The 24,300-nt window shown below is 36.9% G+C and overlaps 1 pseudogene; it reads right to left on the reverse strand.

Moving 5' to 3' along the window:
* Positions 1 to 24,300, reverse strand: part of LOC109093734 — an 82,954-nt pseudogene that overhangs the window by 10,004 nt on the left and 48,650 nt on the right.

Raw genomic sequence — 24,300 nt, forward strand, 5'->3', positions numbered from 1 at the left:
AAAAATCTTACAGACCACAAAATTTTGAACATTTGTGTTTTACATTGAGGTTGTGTTAACTGAATCGGTTGTGTTAACTACATGTTTAAGTCATTTCATGTGTTTCCTTTATGTTATTTTATTCCTCAATAAAGGATGTTAGAAGTGAAGAAATGGGAAGAAAAGAAAGGAGCATTCCAACCATAATCCAGCATAATAATTTGATTAATAATCAGATACTGCTGATTAAATCAAGTGATTTAATCAAAGCGCATGAACACAATATCTGTTGTCTTTCAAATCACCAGAGAAGAAAAAGAAAAGCCCAGAACCTGCGGCCCAAACTTAGGCAAAGTGATGTATATGATAATTTTCAGTATAACCTCATCATATATTCCTGCATGGCTGATAACTAAAATGCATTTGCATTTTCACCTTCATCAGATGTGGTCAAAATCTGTCCACGAATGATCCGTTTGTGATCCAATCATTGAAAATGCATGTTAATGCCAGGCGTAAAGAGTGTTTCAGGGTACTCACTTGACTCTTAACTTCTCGCTGTCACTGTCAGGCAGCACTCGAGTGTAGGAAAAAGGAAACCAGCCACGCCTGAAATGAAAAAGCTTTTCTTTAGAAACTCCACATCCATGACAATGGTTAAAACTCAGTGTGAAGAACACACATAAGTTTAATATCTCAGTTTATTTAGAAATACTCTTTTAAATAGAAATTAGATTAAATGAGGAGCAAACAGAGTATCATTCCTCTCAGACTACTCTCCTGAGTAAAACACTCCTGTAAACAAATTTATCTCTGCTGAAATTGCTGTCTGGAGAGGACTCACTGTGCACATATTAACTATACTGTAAGTCTTTGTTTATTGGAAAATATTTAAATGTATGCAAATATATAAGTAGTTAGAGGGTGTAGGGAAATATGTCTCATGGGAGCTGGCAGGCGCTGCTAAGCTCTTTTGGTACGGTTCTCATTTCCATGGAAACAGTGACTGATCCAAGTAGGCAGTTTCTCTAGGATTATGGGTAGTGTAGTGTAGGACTCAATGGGGTTATCAGCTTGTTTCCATCAAAAATGAGTTTAGTTTCAATTTTTTTTTTCTCAGGAGAAATCAAAAGAAAAAAAAATATAATTGTTCATATATAGTAAGAGTACAGAACTACATTTATATTAAACTAAAATTAACATATATAGAATGCAAGAATTTGGTGAGATATGTTCATATTGAGGTCATAATAATAAATGTGACTAGCAAATATCAACACAGTTTGAGATCTCTCTGAAACTCTAGAGGAGACACATGGGAGATTTCTAGAGTTTTTAATCACAGGAGAATAATCTGAAATGGACAGGACAAAGAACCCAGAAATCCTAGCAATGGCCTGGATTCATAAAAGACGTTCAGTATTTATTCGTTTTCCTCTGATTTTCAAAATATTTTGCATTGATAAATCGATTTTTCTCCCGTTAAGTTCTGTTGTTAATGCATACATTATTGAATGCTTACATCTTGTTTTTCTCATTCTCCCCATAGTGCCAGCCGTCCCGAGCCTCTGGCACCAGCAGGGTGATGATGTCGCCCTCAGTGAAGCTCAAAAGGGTGCTGTTGTCTCCAGCGGCGTGGGAGAAAATGGCCTGTACACGAGAACGTCCGTTCTTCTCCAGACCGGCCGCCATGGAACTTGACCTGGGCAGAGTCCGTGTCTCTCCTAGAGAAGATTCAAACAATAATAATAATAATAAGGGTGTAAATAAATAAATAAAACTCTCGTTTACACTGAAGTAACTAAATTAAATTCTTAATTTATTTATACAATTTACAGGTCCCATGAGGTATTAAGATAGGCTGTCAAGAATTTTGAACATATTTTAGCAATCCAAATTTTCATTTAACATTTTAAGTTGCAGTAATTTTGACTGCGTTTTTGTCACTTTTATTATTTTTTTCTTTTAACTTATTTTTAAACTCTATATTGTCTCTATATTATCTATATACTGTAGTTTTTTTTTTATCAATTTATATTTTGGTTTTAGTAATATTAGTATTTCAACTTCAACTAAATGAAAAAGATTGCCTTGGCAACTAACTAAAATAATAATAAAAAAAATTACTTCGTAAATATTTTATTTAACATTTATTTTAAGTTAAAAAAAAATTCCCATGGTTTTAGTTTTTAATTTAGCTAGCGATAATAACCCTGTTCTGGGAATGAAAAACAAAAGCCCAGAAGATCAAAAAGCCCCCATCTGCCCAAAGGTAATATGCAGAAGGGTTGGTTTCTCTTACCCACAGTGGTCTTATTTTTAGCGGGCTGGGGCCTGCGGACGGGCAGGGTGTTGGAATAGACGTCGCTGACCTGTCTCTGGGGCTGGCTCTGCGTTTGAGTCTGATTCTGTGGAGAGGGTGGTCTTCCCTGAGAGACCCCGCCCTCCGACCAGTAGTCGTCTCCATGGACCCCCGTTGTGCCATTCACCAGGGACATGCCATCAGGACCCATTAGCCGCTGCAAGCATATAGATCATGTAAGCGATGCCAGGCACACACAAAAGTCTGGATTTTTTTTGCCTGGGAATTTTCTTTCAGTTACTGACATAGTGTATGCGATTGAGCTACTCCTGACAACAGGACAAATGGAAGAGTAGAAGAACATCCACTTTGACAGAAGAATAATTTGGTACTCACTCTCAGGCCATCCAAGGTGTCGATGAGTTTGTTTCTTCATCAGAATTGATTTGGTTAAATTTAGCATTACATCACTTGCTCACCAATGGACACTCCAAACAGAATATAAAAACACAGAACAATTATCCAAACAGCTGATAAAAACATCACAGTAATCCACAAGTAATCCACACAACAACCAGTCAGAATATCAACTAATGGCTTGTGAAGTGAAAAACTACGTTTGTAATTAACAAATTCATCATTAAGGCATTTTATCTTTAAAGTGTCACATAAAATACAAGTTCATAATCCATATTGCTTTCTCCAGTGAAAAAGTACATCCACAGTTTGAATGTCTTAATGATGGATTTGTTTCTTACAAACACGCAGCTTTCCATTTCACAAGATGTTAACTGATGGATTGGACTCTTGTTGGATTTTGGATTGGACTTTAGGATTATTGTGATGTTTTTATCAGCTGTTTGGACTCCTATTCTGACGGCACCCATTCACTGCAGAGCATCCATTGGTGAGCAAGTGATATTACTGCTAAATTTCTCCAAATCTGATTCAACATCATCTACATTTTGGATGAGCTGAAGGTGAGCAATTTTCGACAAATTTTCAGTTTTGGGTGAACTATTCCTTTAAGGGAGAAGCCCTTAAAAACAGATCTTTTGAACAGAGGGCCAGATTGAGGGTTGACGTGTGCAAAAACCTTATTAACTGAACCTCAGGGAACATACTAAAATAATAAAAAAAATTCATGTCATGACCCCTTTAAACCAGCAGACGAGGCTAGACTTCTAAACAAGCTCTGAGATATACGAGTATCACTCCAGCAGCAGTGCCAATAGAGAGAGTGCATTATGACTGTGGAGGCTCAGTTATTGTATTAACATTGTGTGAGCGTTCTGCTCTAGCGAGGGGCCACTCAACTCAAGCACTGCCTGCAGAAATGAGATTTAAAGAGGTTGAATCATCCTACGCTCAGCTAAAACTGCGGTATGCAAATGAACGTTTACTTTTTCACATTAAGACATGAGATGCTTGAAATGCTGTTTTGTATATTCTGATCAACAATAAATCCTTGTAAAACAGAAGGCAATGTTCCCTACTAACCCCCTGATGGCCCATGAAGGCAGCTAGTTCGGGGGGCACAGGCAGCGGTTGTGCTCCAGGAATGGGATCTGAGATGACCAGGTTGCCCTTGGAGGAGTGCAGAGGGCTGGAGAGGAGGGTGCCAGATCCAGAGCTCATCTGCTGGGCGAGCAGCATGGCCCTGTCGGGCAGCTTGTTGGGGTCTGAACAGGCCTGCTGCCACACTGGGATCTTCTGGGTTAACAAGTCCTTACCCTACAAACAAGGAAAAAGCACCACAGATCGTTTAGGATGGCATTAGAAATGTTTGACCATAAATGGTGTGCTAAAATGTATCTGAGTGAGTGAATGGGGGGGGGGAGAGAGAGAGAGAGAGAGAGAGAGAGAGAGAGAGAGAGAGAGAGAGAGAGAGAGAGAGAGATATGCCAGATGTCCTGTGCATTTTACACCACTAAACTTGCTCATTAAAAAAATTACCATGGTAACTGTAGTTTCTGCCAAGACACCAGAGTTACTACCATTATTGTTAATACTTCAAAATCGTGACTAGATTTTTACACTTTCAGAACACAATCTGAGTGGTTGCCAAGGTGTTTCAATAGGGTTTGTTCAGTATGAGTGGTTCTCAGTAGGTTGTTATTCTGGGTTGTTGCTAGGGTATTCTAAGTGGTTTATAGTGTGTAGTTAAAATGTTCTGAGTGTTTTTTTAGTGAGTTGCTAAGGTGTTTTGAATTTGTTGCTAGGGTGTTCTAGATGTTTTAATCTGTTGCTAGGGTATTTTAAGTGGTTTACAGCGTACAGCTTGGATGGTTCTGGGTGGTTGTAAGGGTGTTCTGACTGGGTTTTAGTGATAGCAAAGTTGTTTTAGGCCCTGATCAGACCAACTGAGGCGCACAACAATGCCTTTTTTATTTGGTGACTTTTAAAAAAAAAAAAAGAGCAGTGTGCTGCAGTTTTTTATGTTGCTAGGCAACCACCAAATCAGCTGTCCTGTCAGTCTAATCAAAGGATTATAGTGTGAGCGCTCTAAAATCTTTGGTTTAGGCTGTTAAGTAAATGGTCATATTTGGCAAAAACCTTAAAAAAACACAGCTCCGGGTAACCTGCGACAAACACCAAAAGTTTCTGCTCGGTCATTGTAGTCTCCGGACTTTCTAAGCTATGGTAAACTTTCGTCACCGCAACAGAAGGTCCGCTTCTCCATTCCTTAGATTGGACAATGAAAAAAAAAAAAAAAAAAAACGTGAATGATGTCAGGTGCCTTTCCGCTCAGTTGCTTTTTTTTTTTTTTTTTTTTTTTTTCAACTCCAGGCATTCAGAGTGCTCCTCCAAAAACTCGAGGCGCCCAGGGCACATAAACAGCACGCAAAATGCTTACTGCCAACAGAAAACAATAAAAAAGGCGCTTCTCACTGCAAAAAAATGTGTTTTGTCTGATCTGGCCCTTAGGTTGCTGCAAGTGTATTGTTATGGTGTTGTGAGTGGTTTTCAGTGCATTGTCAGGGTGTTCTGTGTGGATTTTGGTGTTTTGTCAGGGTGTTCCGGTTTTCGGTGTGTTGTGAGTGGTTTTTGGTGAGTTCTTAGGGTGTTCTGACTGGTTTTTGGTGTGTTGTCAGGGTGTTGTGTGTGGTTTTCGGTGTGTTGTTAGGATGTTCTTAATAGTTTTCGGTGTGTTGTCAGGGTGTTCTGACTGGTTTTCGGTGTGTTGTTAGGATGTCCTGAATAGTTTTCGGTGTGTTGTCAGGGTGTTGTGAGTGGTTTTTGGTGTGTTGTTAGGATGTCCTGAATAGTTTTCGGTGTGTTGTCAGGGTGTTGTGAGTGGTTTTTGGTGTGTTGTTAGGATGTTCTTAATAGTTTTCGGTGTGTTGTCAGGGTGTTGTGAGTGGTTTTTGGTGTGTTGTTAGGATGTTCTTAATAGTTTTCGGTGTGTTGTCAGGGTGTTGTGAGTGGTTTTTGGTGTGTTGTTAGGATGTTCTTAATAGTTTTCGGTGTGTTGTCAGGGTGTTCTGACTGGTTTTCGGTGTGTTGTTAGGATGTCCTGAATAGTTTTCGGTGTGTTGTCCAGGGTGTTGTGAGTGGTTTTTGGTGTATTGTTAGGATGTCCTGAATAGTTTTCGGTGTGTTGTCAGGGTGTTGTGAGTGGTTTTTGGTGTGTTGTTAGGATGTTCTTAATAGTTTTCGGTGTGTTGTCAGGGTGTTGTGAGTGTGGTTTTGGTGTGTTGTTAGGATGTTCTTAATAGTTTTCGGTGTGTTGTCAGGGTGTTGGTGAGTGGTTTTTGGTGTGTTGTTAGGATGTTCTTAATAGTTTTCGGTGTGTTGTCAGGGTGTTGTGAGTGGTTTTTGGTGTGTTGTCAGGGTGCTGTGAGTGGTTTTCGGTGTGTTGTCAGGGTGTTGTGAGTGGTTTTTGGTGTGTTGTCAGGGTGCTGTGAGTGGTTTTCGGTGTGTTGTCAGGGTGTTGTGAGTGGTTTTTGGTGTGTTGTCAGGGTGTTCTGACTGGTTTTCGGTGTGTTGTCAGGGTGTTGTGAGTGGTTTTCGGTGTGTTGTTAGGGTGTTCTGACTGGCTTTCGGTGTGTTGTCAGGGTGTTGTGAGTGGTTTTTGGTGTATTGTTAGGATGTCCTGAATAGTTTTCGGTGTGTTGTCAGGGTGTTGTGAGTGGTTTTTGGTGTGTTGTTAGGGTGTTCTGACTGGTTTTCGGTGTGTTGTCAGGGTGTTGTGAGTGGTTTTCGGTGTGTTGTTAGGGTGTTCTGACTGGCTTTCGGTGTGTTGTCAGGGTGTTGTGAGTGGTTTTTGGTGTGTAATTAGGGTGTTCTGACTGAGTGGATTATGGTGTGCTGATAGGGTGACTGTCAATTAATTGCTGTTCTGACTGTCAACTAATTGCTTATTAATGAATTAAGCCTCACCAAAAGTATCTATGATACTGTGGTCTCTGGATATGGTTTGGGTCCCTTCAACAATGCAAGTCAATGAGATTTTTTGCCTTTGTATTATCCATACGAAAATTAAGACTGATAAAACTGACATCAACTGATAACAAAAGTAATAGCACACATCCTTATTGCATGATCTGAGGTTTTATTGTTATGCATAGCACAAACCTTGCAGGGTTAGGGGTTTTGAAAAAGCCCTAACCCTGCAGGGATCCGTCTATCTGATCCTCAGCTACTTGACCTCTGTCTTTTGCTTTAGATTTTTTTAACATAGCACAATCAATCATTTTAACATATAATTCTCCTTACTCCTATTCATAGCAATTGATTGTTGGTGATTCTGAGCAACTGCAAATACTGTAGGTCTCTCACATCTCGGACCACTTACAGTACAGCAGTACAGCACACTGCAGTGTGGGTGAGGGGCCTTCGTCTCCGTCCTACCGCCCACTCCTGGTGACTCACGCACACAACACACTCACGGCTCCTGATTCTACCACACTCGCTCTCTCTCCCTCTTCAGTGCGCCCTTTCTGAACTCTTCCCACACACGCCTCCGTACTGATTAGCTACTGGACAGGATGTTCTTGAAAATGAAGGGCTTCTCTCTGCCCCTCCCCACAGCCTCAACTAAATTCCCAGAAGACATCACCACACGTCTAGTCCAGGATCAGGGTTTACGGTTTAGTCCGAGCAAGTTAGACAATAACATATTACAGAAAATAGCCACGTGCAAACATCCCTTCAGCACACACAAGTATACATAGAGATGTAAAAAGGTGCATTTAAGCATATTGCATATGGGTTGGGAACACCTGCTGATGTTAATAACTGCTCTGCATGCAGACTGGAGTTACAGTGATGTGGTTTTACCATGGGGAAGTGGCTCCGTTATTACGGATAATTGATATGTCAGAAACGACGTGCATTACTTCACAGGCACTCCTGGAACACAGACAATTGCAGGGGAGAATAAATCTCATCTTTGCAATAAGCCCAAAAAAACTGTGCCCAACAGAGATGGTTGCGAGGGTTGATCTTTGGGGATTGCCATGGCAACTGCTGCTGTCTTCAGCCATATTACAGGAGAGACTGTGAAAGTACATCGGTGGTGATGCTGTCTATCTTGTACAGCAAAGGAAAAAGCATCTGGGTCTCACCTTGCCATGGTACGCGCTGCTGTTCTTGGCCACGGCGCATTGGCGGTCCACCAGGACAGTATCTCCTACGTTCCTCTGAAAGTGCTGTTTTGTAGCCCTCTGCAATGAAGCTATCCAGCTCACTCTGTTTACTGCTGATAGTTTCAACGTACTGAGGAAGATAAAAGGAAAAGCAGTTAGTTACATACAAAACTCATGGTTCTTGAATTTTTGACCTTCCTTAAGAACCATTTTTGCTGTGTAAGGTTCTTAGTTTGGCTATATGGTTATGGTTAATTTATTAATTACTCACTACAGTTAAAAAAATGGGGTTGGGATTTTTTTTAAATAATTTTAAGAAATCTCTTATTCTCATATAGGCTACATTTATAAGATACAATAAAAACAGTAATATTGTGAAATATTATTACAGTTTAACAATGTAATTTATTCCTGTGAAGCAAAGCTGAATTATCCGTATCATTACTCCAATCTTCAGTATCACACGATCCTTAAGAAATAATTCTAATATGCAAATTTCCTGCTTGAGAAACTTTTCTTATTATCAATGTTAAAAACAGATGTGCTGCTTTACATCTCTGTGGAAGCATTTATTTAAAATAGAAATCTTTCATAACATTATAAATGTCTTTCCTGTCACTTTTAAACAATTTCATGTGTACGTGCTGAATAGAAGTATAAATTTCTTTAAAAAAAAATTATGTACCCCAAACTTATGGAAGGTAATATTATATTAATTAATAGAAAACAAACACTCATTGGGGTTCACTATAGAAAAAAAAAAAAAAAGAGCAGCAAGGATTTTCTTCAAAATTTCACTTTTTGTGCTTAACAGAAACGGAAAAAGTTTGGAACAATATGAGTAGGCTAAATGATGATAGAATGTTCATTTGTGGGTAAACTGTCCCTTTAAAAATGTCCTCGCTTCGTATCAGGCTGTTAAACTCTTTTTGGTACTGACAGGAAACTTTAAGAGAATGTAGAGACTTTTGTAAATAACTGGTTGCAGTAGTATGCCTGTCCTCTTTTAAAGCCTTACAAAAAGTATTGCGGCAGTACCATGGTACTGAACGATTACCATATTCATGCATTATGGCACTACAAAATGGGTGCTTTTTAGCGTTGTTTTGTCTGTGACTGTACTTCAGATTAAAACCTGAGTAGGAGTGCTATGAATATATGAATGCGTTTTAGATGTCTGCGCGATAGTTTTTCTTATGAATACTAAAAGGATCTTTTCTCTAGCAGCTCTCTGCTGATTGGCCCATAATCACCTCGCCATCTCCCTCTCTCATATCCCCAGTCGAAACTCTCAACTCCCGGAAATGTCAGAACCATTATCATTATCTCAACACATCCAGGTGTTTTAGTGCCCTATTCCAATTTACCCACAACAGGACGAGGGGGACTCCCCGTTGCCCACTGGTATTATCATGCATTTCGGTTATATTGGCCTGAATGAGACAAGTGATGAGAAAAGCATTGTAATGAGGAAAGCACTTCAGACACCATCAAGAATCAATGATGGAAACTACTTCGAATAAAAACGCGGATTTATAGAGGGAGTGAACACAGAAGAATAAGTCAGAGTCAGAAATCTAATGGAGCAGAAAATCTCCTACAGCCACACGGCGAAAGCTCGACTGCGTTGAAATGAAGATTGGGATGTAAAATTAATGGGCTGTAAAACCAGTAGGACAAGTTTTATAGAGGGATTTGATGGACTTCTATCTACTTTGGGTCTTGTAGACTGAACTATCTCAAACAAGAGATTGTTGAAGAGAGTATTTAACAGATTGAGAATCCGCAAGATAAAACATAACCTTTGTTCATGACTCAACAACAAAATACAAGGTCCTGATTGAATTGAGTGCATGCAGTTTGAAGTTTTAACCACAGGTTGGCGCTGGCTTTACACTGATGGCAACTGGCTTACATTTATTGAGGAACAACAGATGATTGAATTACAGACGACGTGGAGGTTTTGAGGATTTTAGTTTATACATTTCATCTATATGCTAATGTAATCCAAAAAGTTAACAAAAGCAGCTGTTACGCATTTTAAAAATGTCTGTCCTCCTCTTCCAGACAAACTATTTAAGAAATCATCTCCTTGTTAGGGGTCTATTCAGAGCTGTACAATGTCTTCTGCTAAATTATAAATATTAAAAATACCACATCACTAACAAAACATGTTGTGTCAAACTGTGACCTGAAAACTAAATGCTATTAGCTATGTAACAAAAACCACAAGTCATTATTCCACCCCAAATCCCCATTTCAAAATGTCATCAAATTTCACAGGGTCTTTTGGACGAGGTCTTAATAGATGAAGTAGGAAGTGTAACTGTACATGTGTGTTTAGTAGAAAATTAATATATATTCATACATATTTAGTCATCAGTTATTATCATTAACCAAACTTAAAACCACCAAAATAAATGAATAAACAAACAAATAAACAAACAAATAAAAATGGTCATTACTTGAAATAAAATAAAAATAAGTAGCAGAAATAAAAATGTTATTTATATACAGTACAGACCAAAAGTTTGGAAACATTACTATTTTTAATGTTTTTGAAAGAAGTTTCTTCTGCTCATCAAGCCTGCATTTATTTGATCAAAAATACAGAAAACAAATGTAATATTGTGATATATTATTACAATTTAAAATAATTGTTTTTAAATTTATTATACTTTAAATTATCATTTATTTCTGTGATGCAAAGCTGAATTTTTAGGATCATTATCACATGATCCTTTAGAAATCATTCTAATATGATGATTCATTATCAAAGTTGGAAACAGTTCTGCTGCTTAATATTTTTTCAGGATACTTTGATGAATAAAAAGTAAAAAAAAAAAAAAAAAGAAGCTTTGTTTTTAAAATATAAATATTTTGTAATAACAATATACACTACTGGTCAGTAATTTGGGGTCAGTAATTTTTTTTCTTTCTTTTTTTTAAATAAAATCAATACTTTTATTCAGCAAGGATGTGTAAAAAATTGATAAAAAGTGATAGTAAATAAAATATATTATTAGAATATATATTATTAGAATTCTTTTTTTTTTTTGAATAAATGCAGTTCTTTTTAACCTTTTATTCATCAAATATATTAGACAGCAGAACTGTTTCCAACACTCATAATAAATCAGAATATTAGAATGATTTGTAAATGATCATGTGATAGACTGGATGTTACATGTGACACTGAAGGCTGGAGTAATGATGCTGAAAATTCAGCCGTGCATCACAGGAATAAATTATTTTTTTTAAAGTATATTCAAATAGAAAACTATTATTTTAAGTTGTAATAATATTTCACAATATTACTGTTTTTTCTGTATTTTTGATCAAATAAATGCAGGCTTGATGAGCAGTAGAGACTTCTTTCAAAAACATTAAAAATAGTAATGTTTCCAAACTTTTGACCTGTACTGTATATATATATATATATATATGTGTGTGTGTGTGTGTGTGTGTGTGTGTGTGTGTGAACTTGCCAAGGCAACATTTTTGTTTAGTTATGGTCTATGTATTAAAATAACAAACTAAATAACCTGAAAATTAATTTAAAAAAATATATACAGTAGAAAATAAAAAAAGACAAATTAAATCATTAAATATTTAACTACATTTTAATAAAACAGAAAACATAAAAAACGTAAAATATTAACAAAAACTAAAATATACATAACATCAAAATCGTATTATCAAATAACACTGGCTTATATTGCAAAGCCATTAAAATAATCATAATAAAAATATTATTACTACTAAATTCAGCATGATATCTATTACATCACTGATCTTACTCTGAACGTTTCATTCTTTTTTTTTTTGCATTCCAATCTGCTTACAATAATAATAATAATAAAAAAACAAACAAACAAACAAACCAATGGAAGTCTCTCCCTAAGAATGTTTTTAATTTTTTTGGATAATTCATATGGATGCATGTCAAAACAAAAAATCTAATAAAATAAAATAGTTTGAACCCCGGTCTTTAGAGGGCTGCATTGCTCATGAACGTGTACGTAGCATGAAACACTGTTCAAAATTCCTTTATACCTAAATAATGTAACATTTTCCAATGAAACAAGCTCACAAAAGCAAAAAATGCATTAAGAAAGTGTCATTTTTTGGACTTTAAAGTAAGATTTTGCCTTGCAGAAGAATACATCAGCGATACAAACCTGCTTTACAGCGCAGATAAAGCTGAGTGTTTTCATTTCCCCTCCAGAATAAAAACACAGATAAAACTCCACTATGAGTCATGAGTACTGCAGTGTGAGAGACACGGTGAGGTACGACAGCACAGGAGGTGAAATGAGGAAAAGCACAACAGAAGTCTAGAACATGGGCAATGAGTGTTTGATGAAAAGATGCATTAGAGGTCATGACAGCAGACGGCCGCGTGGACAGGCGTGCTGATGGAGTGATGGATGGAGAAGGCAGGACCCTTCGTTTCAGATATGGAAGCTGTCAGACCTGCTCAATCAGCCGCTCTGAAGGATGTTACACAGGTCATGTGGCTTTAGCACACACACTCTAGTTATTAATGGAGACCGTGGAAAGAAGGGCTGGAAGGTTATACTGGTGTTACATTACAGCAACTATGACATAATTATTTATTATTTTATTGAATTTTCAAATATTAATAAGACGTTTTCTTTTCCTGAATGAAACAAGTATTTTTATTTAACAGGGATGCATTAAATAGATCAGTAAGGTTACAAAAGATTTCTATTTTAAATAAATGCTGTTTGTTTGAATTTTCTGTTCAAAGAATCAAAAAAAAAAAAGAGAGATAAAGGATCATGTGACACTGAAGACTAGAGTAATGATTCTGAAAACCAACATAGAAATAAATTAAATTTCTAAATATATTCAACAAAAAAAGTTCATTTAAATTGTAATAATATTTCACAATATTACTGTTTTCACAATATTAATATTTTTACTGTATTTCTGATCAAATAAATGCAGCCTTGGTGAACATAAGAGACTTTTTTCAAAAACACAACTTTTTACCGACTCCAAACTTTGGATTGGTAGTATATGTGATTGGAAATAAGATGGAGAAATGGCATCGGGACATGGTGCAGACCAATTATGAGCTTGTCTCATCTCTCTCACCAAAAGGACACAGTATGTTACTTTACTGTGGAGAAAACTAAAAACAGCAGTGTTGCATTCTGGGAAATGTTGAACCAGTCCAGTCCAACGTTTATTATGACACAAGGCACATTTCTCTAACAAAGTGAAACCGAAGACACATGTACCGCAGGGAAATTCCAGACACAGGTATTGTTATGCTTATGTTAGTGTCAACACTATCTTGAATTCCTCCCCACCCATTCCAATGAACTGCTCATTTAAAATGAATGGCCCTACAAAACCACACAAACACAAATCTACAATACTGTGTTTTTGAACAGTACTATGCTACTCAATCAGCAGTTCCATTCAAACACATTCTTTATCATTCAGTGTCATGATGTACATCAAAGTACCATGGTATTACCACAGAAAGAATGCTTTCAAAAGGGCATGGTCTCAAATCAAATACTGTAGTTACAGTTATTGGAAACTTGGTATTTTCTATTAAAGTTTTTGCAGGATCTAATCGAACAGGGAAAGACTGAAACCTCCAAAGTGTTTGCCAAGATGACATTTAAAAAGAAAAAATCCATGCACAGCTTGCACAACAATGGTTGCATTAAATATACTGTACGTTTACTACTAATTTTTGGAATGTGTGGTTTTTAACTTATTGCTAATGACATATTTCTATCAAAGGCATTACAAATTTAGCTTGTTTTGATCTAATCATGCTAGCTATATTTTCAAGCATGGTCTAATTAGTAACTTATTATATACAGTAACACATGCAATGAATCTATCTTTTTTTTAACCCTATAAAGCCCACTGTATCATATTTGATATGCAAAATTCTAAGTTTTAAAAATCAGTGATACTCACCTTCAGTCTTAAAAAAATTCCATTAAACAAATATTAAAAATATTCTATCTTTATGTCATTTCTGCATTAATTTAGGTTAAATTATTGCAATATAAAATTGCAATTCATTTCAGAAAAAATGTGCGATTAATTTTTTTTTTAAATATATATATATATATATATATATATATATATATATATATATATATATATATATACAGCACTAATTTTAGTATAATTTAAAAAATGTCACCATTCAGGTTGTGATACGGTGTCTTTTTGCAGTGAGATCTGAATTGTATAAACTATATATGAGAATAACTTCAGTATTATTAGCAAAATTTTTAAGATGAACACCTACTGGACTGCAGCAAATGTTTCAATAAAAAATAAATTTAAAACGTATCAAATATGATTAATCTGGCTTTTGAGTAACATTTCAATGTATTGCAGTCCATTATATGTTTGCGCTATAAATATCAGCAACTGCACGAAATAATGAAAAATTTCATTTCATTTTGGCCCTCTGAATAAAACTGGGTTGTTTTTCTCCTCAGTTTCATACTCTCCTATTTCTACGAGGCATAAAATTAGCCTGCAAGGATAGAAAGGCCTCCAAATAATGTCTTGGGTTTTGATAAAAAGGGGTTTTGGAGTCAAAATCATTATGCAATGCAACAATTCCATGTGTCTACAGTTCACGTGTGTTATACCACTGAAACGTAAAAATTTACGATGAACAAAATCATTTGTAATGACTTGACATTTTCATTTGTTGATTTTGTGAGAGGCGGCAAACATTACCAAAAAGACCTGCAAATATTCAAGTGAAGAACAGCTAAATTTCTTTATTTAGGAATGAAATAAATGATTAGTGCCATCAAACACATTTAATCGCATCCAAAATAAAAGTTTTTGTTTACATACTCAATGTGCGTGTAATGTTGTATATTTATTATGTGTATATAAATACACACACATACAGTATATATTTTGAAAATATTTACATTATAAATATATATTTATATATAAATATTTTTAATATACAAACACTTTTTCCCTTAAATATATACATGCATGTGTGCTTATATATACACATAATAAATATAAACAGTACACTCATATATATTTTGTACACAAAAAAAACGTTTATTTTGCATGCGATTAATCGTTTGACAGCACTACCAATAATGTAATATCTTTAACAGGCAGTCAATTTTCTTAAATTACCCAGCGCTCGCAGCGTTGTTTGGACACGGGCTGCACGCCGAAGGGGAAGTGGAATCCCTCTATGTATAAAGCTCAAAGCACTCTCAAACTTAAATGCTTCGTGCTGCGTCTCCCGCTGCGTCAGCCTGATATAGCCGCAGCTCCGCTCATTCCTCTGACATCAGCAGTCCTTCATCCCGTGGCACAGCCGCTTTCTCTCCAGCCCCGGCTCTCCCGGGATAAGTCTCACGCCAGAGTCGTATGTGCTAACAGCGCGTGCAAGTGTTCTTCTGTAGATACTCTAATTGCTTTCCCTGAACTCGCTGAGGAGTCCACACCGTTCAGAAACATGACATGTCTGTTAACGTGCGATATCACTGCGAGCGCCGACGCCGTAGACCTCCGCCGAATCTCATATCCCTCCCGCTGCACCTCAGACCACTCTACTGAACTGAATAATTAGCTAATTAGCATCTTCAGAGGGACTTCAGCGACTAATTATTTCAGCAGCAGCAGGAAGAGGAGGGAAAAAAGAAGAGGGGACGGAGATACAACAGAGACGAGAGCGATAAAATGGAGTGTATAAACAGTCGTCTGAACATGCTCAGACAAAATAGTCAATTCATGCCTGTTCGTGGAGCTTTTTTCAATGAATCGCAATCCATAAACTTCCAAACCTCCATCACCCTCAGCGATAACGGTGTAATTTATGGTAATATGGAGATGAAGTATATGAATTTAGGTTTGTGTACACTCAGACTTTGAGAAAATGTTGTGTAGACGGAAGCAGGTAGGCCTATTGAGAATCAAACTTTTAGAAGATCAGAAACAAAATAACTTGTTATGTTTATCATCTAAAGGCCTTTCCACACTGAGCGCGAAAAAGCAAAGTGAATATCGGACGTGATGACGCACTGGAATAAAACAAAAGATTCCTATGGATGCTTCAACATATACCACGAACATTTGCGCACCGAAAATGCGAATGTTTTTTTTCAAACCAGTCAGAAGAATCTTTTCAGTTTCGCAAAGCGAAAACACGGGCTGTCCAATAAGATTTGAGCTAGGATCACGTGACCAGAGCAGCTGCTGTTACCCAAAAGGTTGATGCGGTGGCGCTAAAAGCTCAGAAGACTATAATGAACCCGAGCGTAAAAACACCCAAGTAGAGGACCTTCAGCCAACATACAAATAATATGGATATCGAGATGTTGTTGTCGTTGGTGTCTGAACAGAGAGAAATTTTCAACCGTTTAAAAAAAATTGAGTGAAACATTTTTCTACACGACATATGAAAGCAAATAGTATAATATGCATATAATTTGATTATAACGATACATTTTCTGTATGTGTTTTGTATGCAGCTCAAGGTATTTTTATAACAATAAAGCGTGCAGAAGACGAAGAATCGGTTTGCGCTCAGTGTGAAAGCACCATTCGTCTGTGATTCGCCTTGCTTCATCGCATCGCGCTCAGTGTGGAAAAACCTTAAATGTGGAAATGTACAGCATTTGATTGAATGGGCTGTGTTCATAGTCGTTGAATGCACGCACACCCATGACCAAACATGATATATTAATGTGGTGAGTGACTTTGTTGCTTGGCAACTGTAAGGTCTGAAACAAACTCTGAGCAAGCATTAATATTAATACATCAAACTATTAATTGAACATCTGTGTCTGCTTTCTTTTATTAAAGCTAATCCGTAGTGTATTACAGTGATTTTATAAAGGGTGAACATGTTCTTAAACTTGACACTTATTTATTTATTTATGAAACAGATATAATTGGATGAGACACATTAGGTAAGTAAACTAAATAATGTAAAACAGCTGATCGACTATACATGAGTTGAATTCAACACAACCGTTCAAAATATTTTTTTAAAAAAAAAATTAAAAACACTAATAAAGTCAAAATTTAAAAAATACAGTAAAAACAGTAATATTGTGAAATATTATTATAATTTAAAATAACTTTTCTATTTGGATATATTTTTAAATGTATTTTTTATGTATTATTTTTGTTGAATAAAACTAATTTCCTTTAAAAACAAATCATGAATGAATGAATGAATGAATATATAAATAAATAAAATAAAATAAAAATCCTATGTACCCCAAACTTTTGAATGGTAGTTTATATTGCAAGTATAACAATTTTTGTGACTATTTTATAAACAACCCTGTATCATGTAAAACATCCACCCTGGGTAAAATTACTGCAAATCATGGCCTCTTGTGGCTTTAGTTTACAAAATCACATCACTCAAAATATTTGTGGATCTCTGAGGCGAGTGAAGCTTGGCTCAACCTGAGCTCACTATCTGCAGGGCATCTGGCAGTAGACGGACGCATTTACTGTATAAACTTCCAGCTGCGCTGCATCTCAAACCACCAAACAGCAGTCACTGACAGATACCTGCTCCTACACACTCACAGCCTCAGGAGGGAATTCAGCCGCACTCTCAGGGTTATCATTATTATCTTTAGCTAGTAATACAAAAAAATGTATTACTGTTTGTATACAGTTTTTAATGAATACTACCACCTATTATGACAGTGAAAACTATCTGAAACTGTATTTATATAAAATGTGAGAATAGAAAAAGAATGTAACCTGAAGAAAATAAAGAGAGAGAAAATTTTTGATTTGTTGTTTGGTGATGTAATTAAACTATGCATTGTGTCAGACATAATCAGTCTGATTGACAGGTGAACAAACCACGTTCACGTCCCATATTTTCTGACAAGGTAACACATTATTTTAATGCCTTTTTTTAATGATGTTCGACAAGACAATTCCTGGTAAAAAAAAATAAATAAATAACAAATAAAAAAACTACATACCCACAATTCCACAAAGAAACCTCCACCAATCAGAGAATCGCGACACTCCCATGAAGCACTCTGAATAAATGTGTAAGAACTGCAAATGTTACAGTATTCTTAAAAACTACTTAAATGTTTGCACATACATATGCAGCTCAATACATCTGTTTAATGAAGCATTTACTGAACGAGCGCTGAGCTGCATCCAACTGATTGCATTGTATCATGTTATTTATGTATTCTTTTCTTCTAATATACTTTTAATTAGTTTTTATTACATTCTAAATTAAATGTTTGTCTTATGCATCTGTTATGATTATCTTATGATTATTTTTAAATCTTAATTTAAAGAACGTTTTTAAATTACCAGTGTATGTGCTATACAAATGATGAAACAACTTTTCCTTTTGTCACGTTTTGCCATAAATAAAAGACTTGCCTTCCCTTATTTTGCAATAAACATAAAATACATTGCTTCTGTATACATGATCAATATCTTTAAATCAAAATTCATCCATTTTTAATTTGATTATATGATTTGCACTGCTTCATGGGATTGTAGTCCTTTCCCTCATTAGAAGCCACTAAATACAGTCTTGTATTTGTCGTTTTCTTCTGATTTCCAAATAGATTTTTGCTTCAAATCAAAGCTCATAATGTTGTGATTTACCTCGTTGCTGGTTGGTTTGTTCATGTCTTATACATTTTTAATGAAGCTCTTTTAAAAAAAATCCCTACGGGAAAAACAATCCAGAACCAAGGCAGCTGAAAAAGAGGACAGCTACTAAACTAACTCAGAAAATAAATAACAATTATGCTAAGACTACAACTTTTAGATTAAATTCAAACTAAATGGAAATGGAAAATCCAAATAAAACTAACTAAAAACACATTGACAGAGCTACGTTTTAAGGAAGTGTGAGCTGATCAGGGATACCATGACTCCGTAATGGAGTCAGGAGGGCCGTTCTTTCACACCTGGCAGAGCGAGTAAGCTTCCCGAGAGCTCTGGGCCAGAGAGCACATGCACTTTGCTTATTGATCTATGCCAGGTCTCCACAACCCCGCTGTCACAGTGCAAGACTCCTCTCACCAGGCCAGCAATTAATACGGCAGGTAGGGGTCCACTCGCTCAGTTTAAACAGGGAAGAAAGTCAGTAAAAAAACAACCGTGATGTTTGCGTGTGTGTGTGTTTAGTGCAGCCTCTTAGCTGATATGCCGCAGCGCTGTTTGTATACACACCTACGGCTTTCACCCTCCCATTGTGTTCTCTCTGCCACGAGAGGCTCGCAACACTTCTTACATTCAGACGCTGTTAAAATCATCCCAGCATTAACATGATGTAGGTGGTCTCGCTGAGCCAGTGGCTATCCATCCACCTCCGTCCCTTTCAAAGGCCTCTACGGAGCCCACAGTGACACGCTAGCTCTGTTCACGGCCCGTGGCAGTGGTGTGGGGGCTCACCTGCAACTCCTTCTCGCCGTACTTGGCGGGGTTCTTGCTGCCCTGGCTCTTCCTCCGCAGTTTCTTCAGCTCACCCTGGCATTTCTCCAGACTCTCTCCTTTGCTTTTGTGCTCCACCTGGTACTTCTTAAGAGCCGCCCAGGAGGAAAAACACAGGAAGATTGTTGGTAAATGCAGAAATCATCCGACTGCAGCTACTGCGTTAAGAAAGACATGTGAGTCAAAGCCAACTAGTCAAAAGTCATGTTCCAAAACACCCGCTGTCTGCTGTCTGCTGCCCTCCTGCGAGCCACAGTCTTGAGTGAAATGGACTGATCTTAAACAGCCTACATAGACAGGAAGTTTCTTAATGGTAACTAATGTACAGTATTGATCAGATCGGACTTTAGCATGTTGCTAAGCTAATGATTCCACAACTAATTTTCTAATTTTGATAAAATGCTGTACAAGTATCTTTACAATAAACATTTCACCATTTTACTTTTCACAGTCAATACACAATAATTTTAATATAATTAATTTGACATGGCACCTTAATGACAGGACGCTCATGGTTTGAGATGCTGGAAAAAGTTAGATGTGATGCAACACCAAAAAAAAAAAAAAAAAAAAAAGCATGTCTGGTACATAATGTACTGTATATAAACTGAGCATCAAACCCCAGTCTCACACATCATCTGATTCATCTGTTGAGTAATCATCAAGTAAAGAGACTAAAATGCACATTCCCAGTTCTGGAATTGTCTTGTAAAAAATGGACACTTGCGATGCTGCCTTACAATTTGGCCAGAGCATCTGAGAAGGCAGCATAGCTCTGCCAGCAACTATTAAGAACAGCCTTCAAGTCAGGATCCCTTCATGATGCCTTTAAACGGTTCTCCGGGGTCTGGAGCAGAACTTTAAGGTCTGGGGTTTCAGAGCAGTGCGTTCTGATGTCAGGCTGATACACCTGCCTGAGAATTTCTAGATATATGAATCTTCGCACATCCTACTCAAGGTACGCTAAGAGAATGATCTCTAGACTACACGCTTATAAATAGTTTGGCAGCTCAACCAGATTCTTGCGCAGCAGGAAAGTGTCTACAAAGGCAGAGTTACATGTGAGTGATAGAGCAATCGCTCAATCTTCAGCGGGAGAAAGGAAGATTCTGCTTCGACAGCCATGATCCCCTTTTCTCACCATATGAATGATTTACAAGGCATTACAAGAAAAAAAAAATCATGATTTCTCCTGGAATTCGAGAGAGGGAGTGTGCGGCTGGTTAACTTCAGTTAACTTGATTTGCTTACTTGTCAAGCTTGATTTGTTGTGGGCAGAACAGAATATGCATTTGAAGCATTTTCTTCAGACTAACTAGTACTAAGTCAAGCTGTTATTTCACTGTTAATCCTTATAAAATGGTGCTCCTATGGCGGTAGCACAAAATGGATATCATAAGAGTCATCCAGACCTAAATAGAGATCTCACAATGGACTCCAGAGCAGAGATGCGACGTGTTGCACAGATTGTGCAGACTGAAAAAAGAAAAAAAAAAGTGTTTGGTTTCCAAGGGGAACGACCGCAGACCGCTCTCTCCAGCGCTGAATAAGGCAAGACAGCAAGGCTTTAATTTTATCTGAATACAATGTGATGACAAGCGACGCCCAATCCCAGTCGCCCAAAACCACCCTCCCCCAATGAACTGCTCTACACAGTTCTTCTCCAACCCACTCACAGTCTAAAGATATCTCTCTCAGCACTGCTCCAAACATACTTTAATCTGCCGCAAATTGTGTACTTTCATTTGTTGAAAATAGTGGAAACAGGAGTGATGGGAAAACAGGGTCGTTGCTATACAAAAAAAAAAAAAAAAAAAAAAAAACTTATTTCTACAAGATATGGGTGTGTTTGGAATGGCATACCTACTAACTACTAAGAAAGAAGTCTGCGGTATATATACTGTGTAGTGAACACAGTTTTACTATGTTTATTTTTTTTTCTGTAGCTCCACTAGCTGTGTGTTTGAATCAATGGAACATGTGAACTGATAAGTTGCTTTGCATAAAATAATATGCCAAATGCATAAATGTAAATTGTTTGCAAATAATCTGCTATATTTGCCTAAATGTAGAGCATGTAACCAAAACAGACTCAGCAATGTCATCCAGTTTTTTTTGTTTATATATTCTTGGCTCAATATTTCATCAGACTGCCAAGAAGAAAGACAAAATTTAACTCAAAACATTGCTAAATATCCATTTTTTCCACTACAAAAGTTTGGCATAAGTTAAATTTTATTTTTAACTGTTTTAAAGGGGTCATATGATGCAATTAAAATTTTTCCTTTCTCTTTGGAATGTTACAAGTTCTTGGTGCATAAAGATCTGTAAAGTTGCAAAGAGTAAAGTCTCAAATCCAAAGAGATATTCTTTATAAAAGTTAAGAGTCCACCACTCCTACCTAAAACGGCTCGTTCTAACACGCCCCCAACATCTCTACATCACAATGTGGGAGAATTTGCACAACGCCACCCAAATGTTCATGCAAAGAAAGAAGGCATAACTTATTCTCTCTGTTCCCGCCGCTACCATGTTGTGGAGTCGCTGTGTATTTCGTTGTGAAAGCAAAACTACTTTCTTTGGCCTTCCAAAAGAGGACACGACTAGAAATCAGTGGTTAAGTTGTATTTCAACACTGTTTCAAAACAGTCCAACCCAAATATTCCGATGTGTGCTACGCATTTTATGGAGGATAAGGACTGTTTCCTGAACCAGTAGCCTGCAATGCGTCTGTGGCAAACGGCTGTTTCTATAAAGTTGGGTAGTTCAAACTTTGCAAGGACAGTCTGGTGCTTCTGACTCACAGCCTGTAAGTACGTTTTTTTATATTTAAATAATTTGCCAATGATGATTCAAACCTTTTGAGCAGTGTAGAGTAGGCTTGTTATCTGTTGTTTCTCAGATCACAAATTCAGACATGGTTTACGCAGCGCGATGCACAACGCAACGCATAAAAAGATAGTATAAGTCATTATAATCAGTAATTGTGTCCCCACTGGATGCAACAAATGCCTTGTTTGTAATGGGTTTTACTGGTTTTGTCTCATCTAGTGATGTCCGGATCACGAACGAATCATTCTATTTAACCAGATCTTTTAGTGAACCGGTCAAACCAGTTCACCAAATCGGACTGAATCGTTTGAAACGGTTCGTGTCTCCAGTACGCACTAATCCACAAATAACTGCGAAATAAACCAATATCCTGAGTTATTCAGTTACTCCTAACAGTACATTGACTGAACTGCTAAAAGAGAACCGATGATGGGATGTGCACAAGCAGAGCAGCCAGACTGAGTCTCGTGCTGCTGGCCTGGGAGACGGCATAGTATGTTAAGGGGCGTAACATTTCCGTCACACGCTTGAGGCATTCGGCCAATCACAACGCATTGGATAGCTGTCCAATCAGAGCTTTTTCAGAATGATGAGCTTTGTAAAAATCGACGCGTTTCAGAAAGGCGGGTCATAGAGGAGAAACAATAATGTACATTATATGGAAAACAATGTGTTTTTTTAACCTTAAACCGCATAAACACATTGCATTACACCAAATACACAAAATAATGTTCTTTTAAGCAGCATCATATGACCTCTTTAAAGAATTAATAAAATAATTAATTAAGTCATTTTGAATTAATAAAGCAACTGTTTTCAACAATGATAATAATAATAATAAGAAATATTTCTTGAGCAGCAAATCATCATATTAGAATGATTTCTGAAGGATCATGTGACACTCAAGACTGGAGTAATGATGCTGAAAATTCTGCTTTGCATCACAAGAATAAATTACATTTTAAAATATATTCAAACAGAAAATAGTCATTTTAAATTGTAAAAATACTTTACATTTTGTACTGAAGAGACCTCTGGGTAATTTCATTCCTACTACGATTTAACAATTGTCAGTTTAAAATGCCATTCACAACCCATTTTACTTTCATAATCTCATGCATTTTCAAGTGAAATAGAAAACATAGAATGGTTTTATCAGTGGAAACCAAACTGATTTTGAAAAGTGTGTGTGTGGAGAGTGTCTGTGTCGGTTGCTCTGATAGTGGAAAGTGTATTACTAAAGTAGAGGAGAAGCACTTCAGTCTGTAAGGTTATCAGAAGGAGTGGGATGTGCTGTGGACTCACAGTCAGGTATCTTGCATCCAATTCCACCTTCTTCTCCAGCTCCGACAGCAGCTCGTTGTGGAAGCATTTCAACTGCAACAAAATGCAGAAAAAAATTTCTTAAGTTTGTTAAAAATGGGCTTTTAAGAACCTTAAAACACAGATTTGTGCAGATTATACAACATACCCAGAAATGTTAAGTGTTCAATACACTATCAATAACATTTTTAGAATAATGTTGATAAGCATAGAAAATTAGTCATCCCTCAATGTTGTGGTTACAGTAAAAACTGCAGCTGAGCATTCCAGAAGGTTTTATATCAGAAACGTCAAGGTTGTATATTTATTTTGCGGTTACATTGGGGAGCAGTATGTAATGTTGACAGCTATCAGTTGAAATGGGTACTGCAGTCCAAATTGAAAATACTGGAGAGAGCTGTTTCTCCCACCCCTCCTCTTTGACACTCATGCAGGTTGCCAGATTAAAGACACACAACTGGAACAAGCACAACTGACAATGGAAGGCGCCAATTTTGATTTATTCAATATGTAATTTGCCTCTGGTCAAAGAGATTTTTAAATGGATGCCATGACTTTTTAGGTCAGGTAGAATCTGCAATGTCTGACCCAGTTTGTTTTCCCGCTTCTACGGCTGCATTACGCTGTATTTTCCACCACCTGGCAACCCTGGGTGTTGAAATACTATTGGGTAAAATGGCAGTGGGCGGAATCACACAAAACCAAACGAAAACACATTAGAATAACTGGCTGTAGCATTGTTTTTCAGAGAAAATTTGTTTCCTGAATATCTCCAAATAT

This window comes from Cyprinus carpio, chromosome B3, assembly GCF_018340385.1.
Source record: "Cyprinus carpio isolate SPL01 chromosome B3, ASM1834038v1, whole genome shotgun sequence".
Classification (NCBI taxonomy): Eukaryota; Metazoa; Chordata; class Actinopteri; order Cypriniformes; family Cyprinidae; genus Cyprinus; species Cyprinus carpio.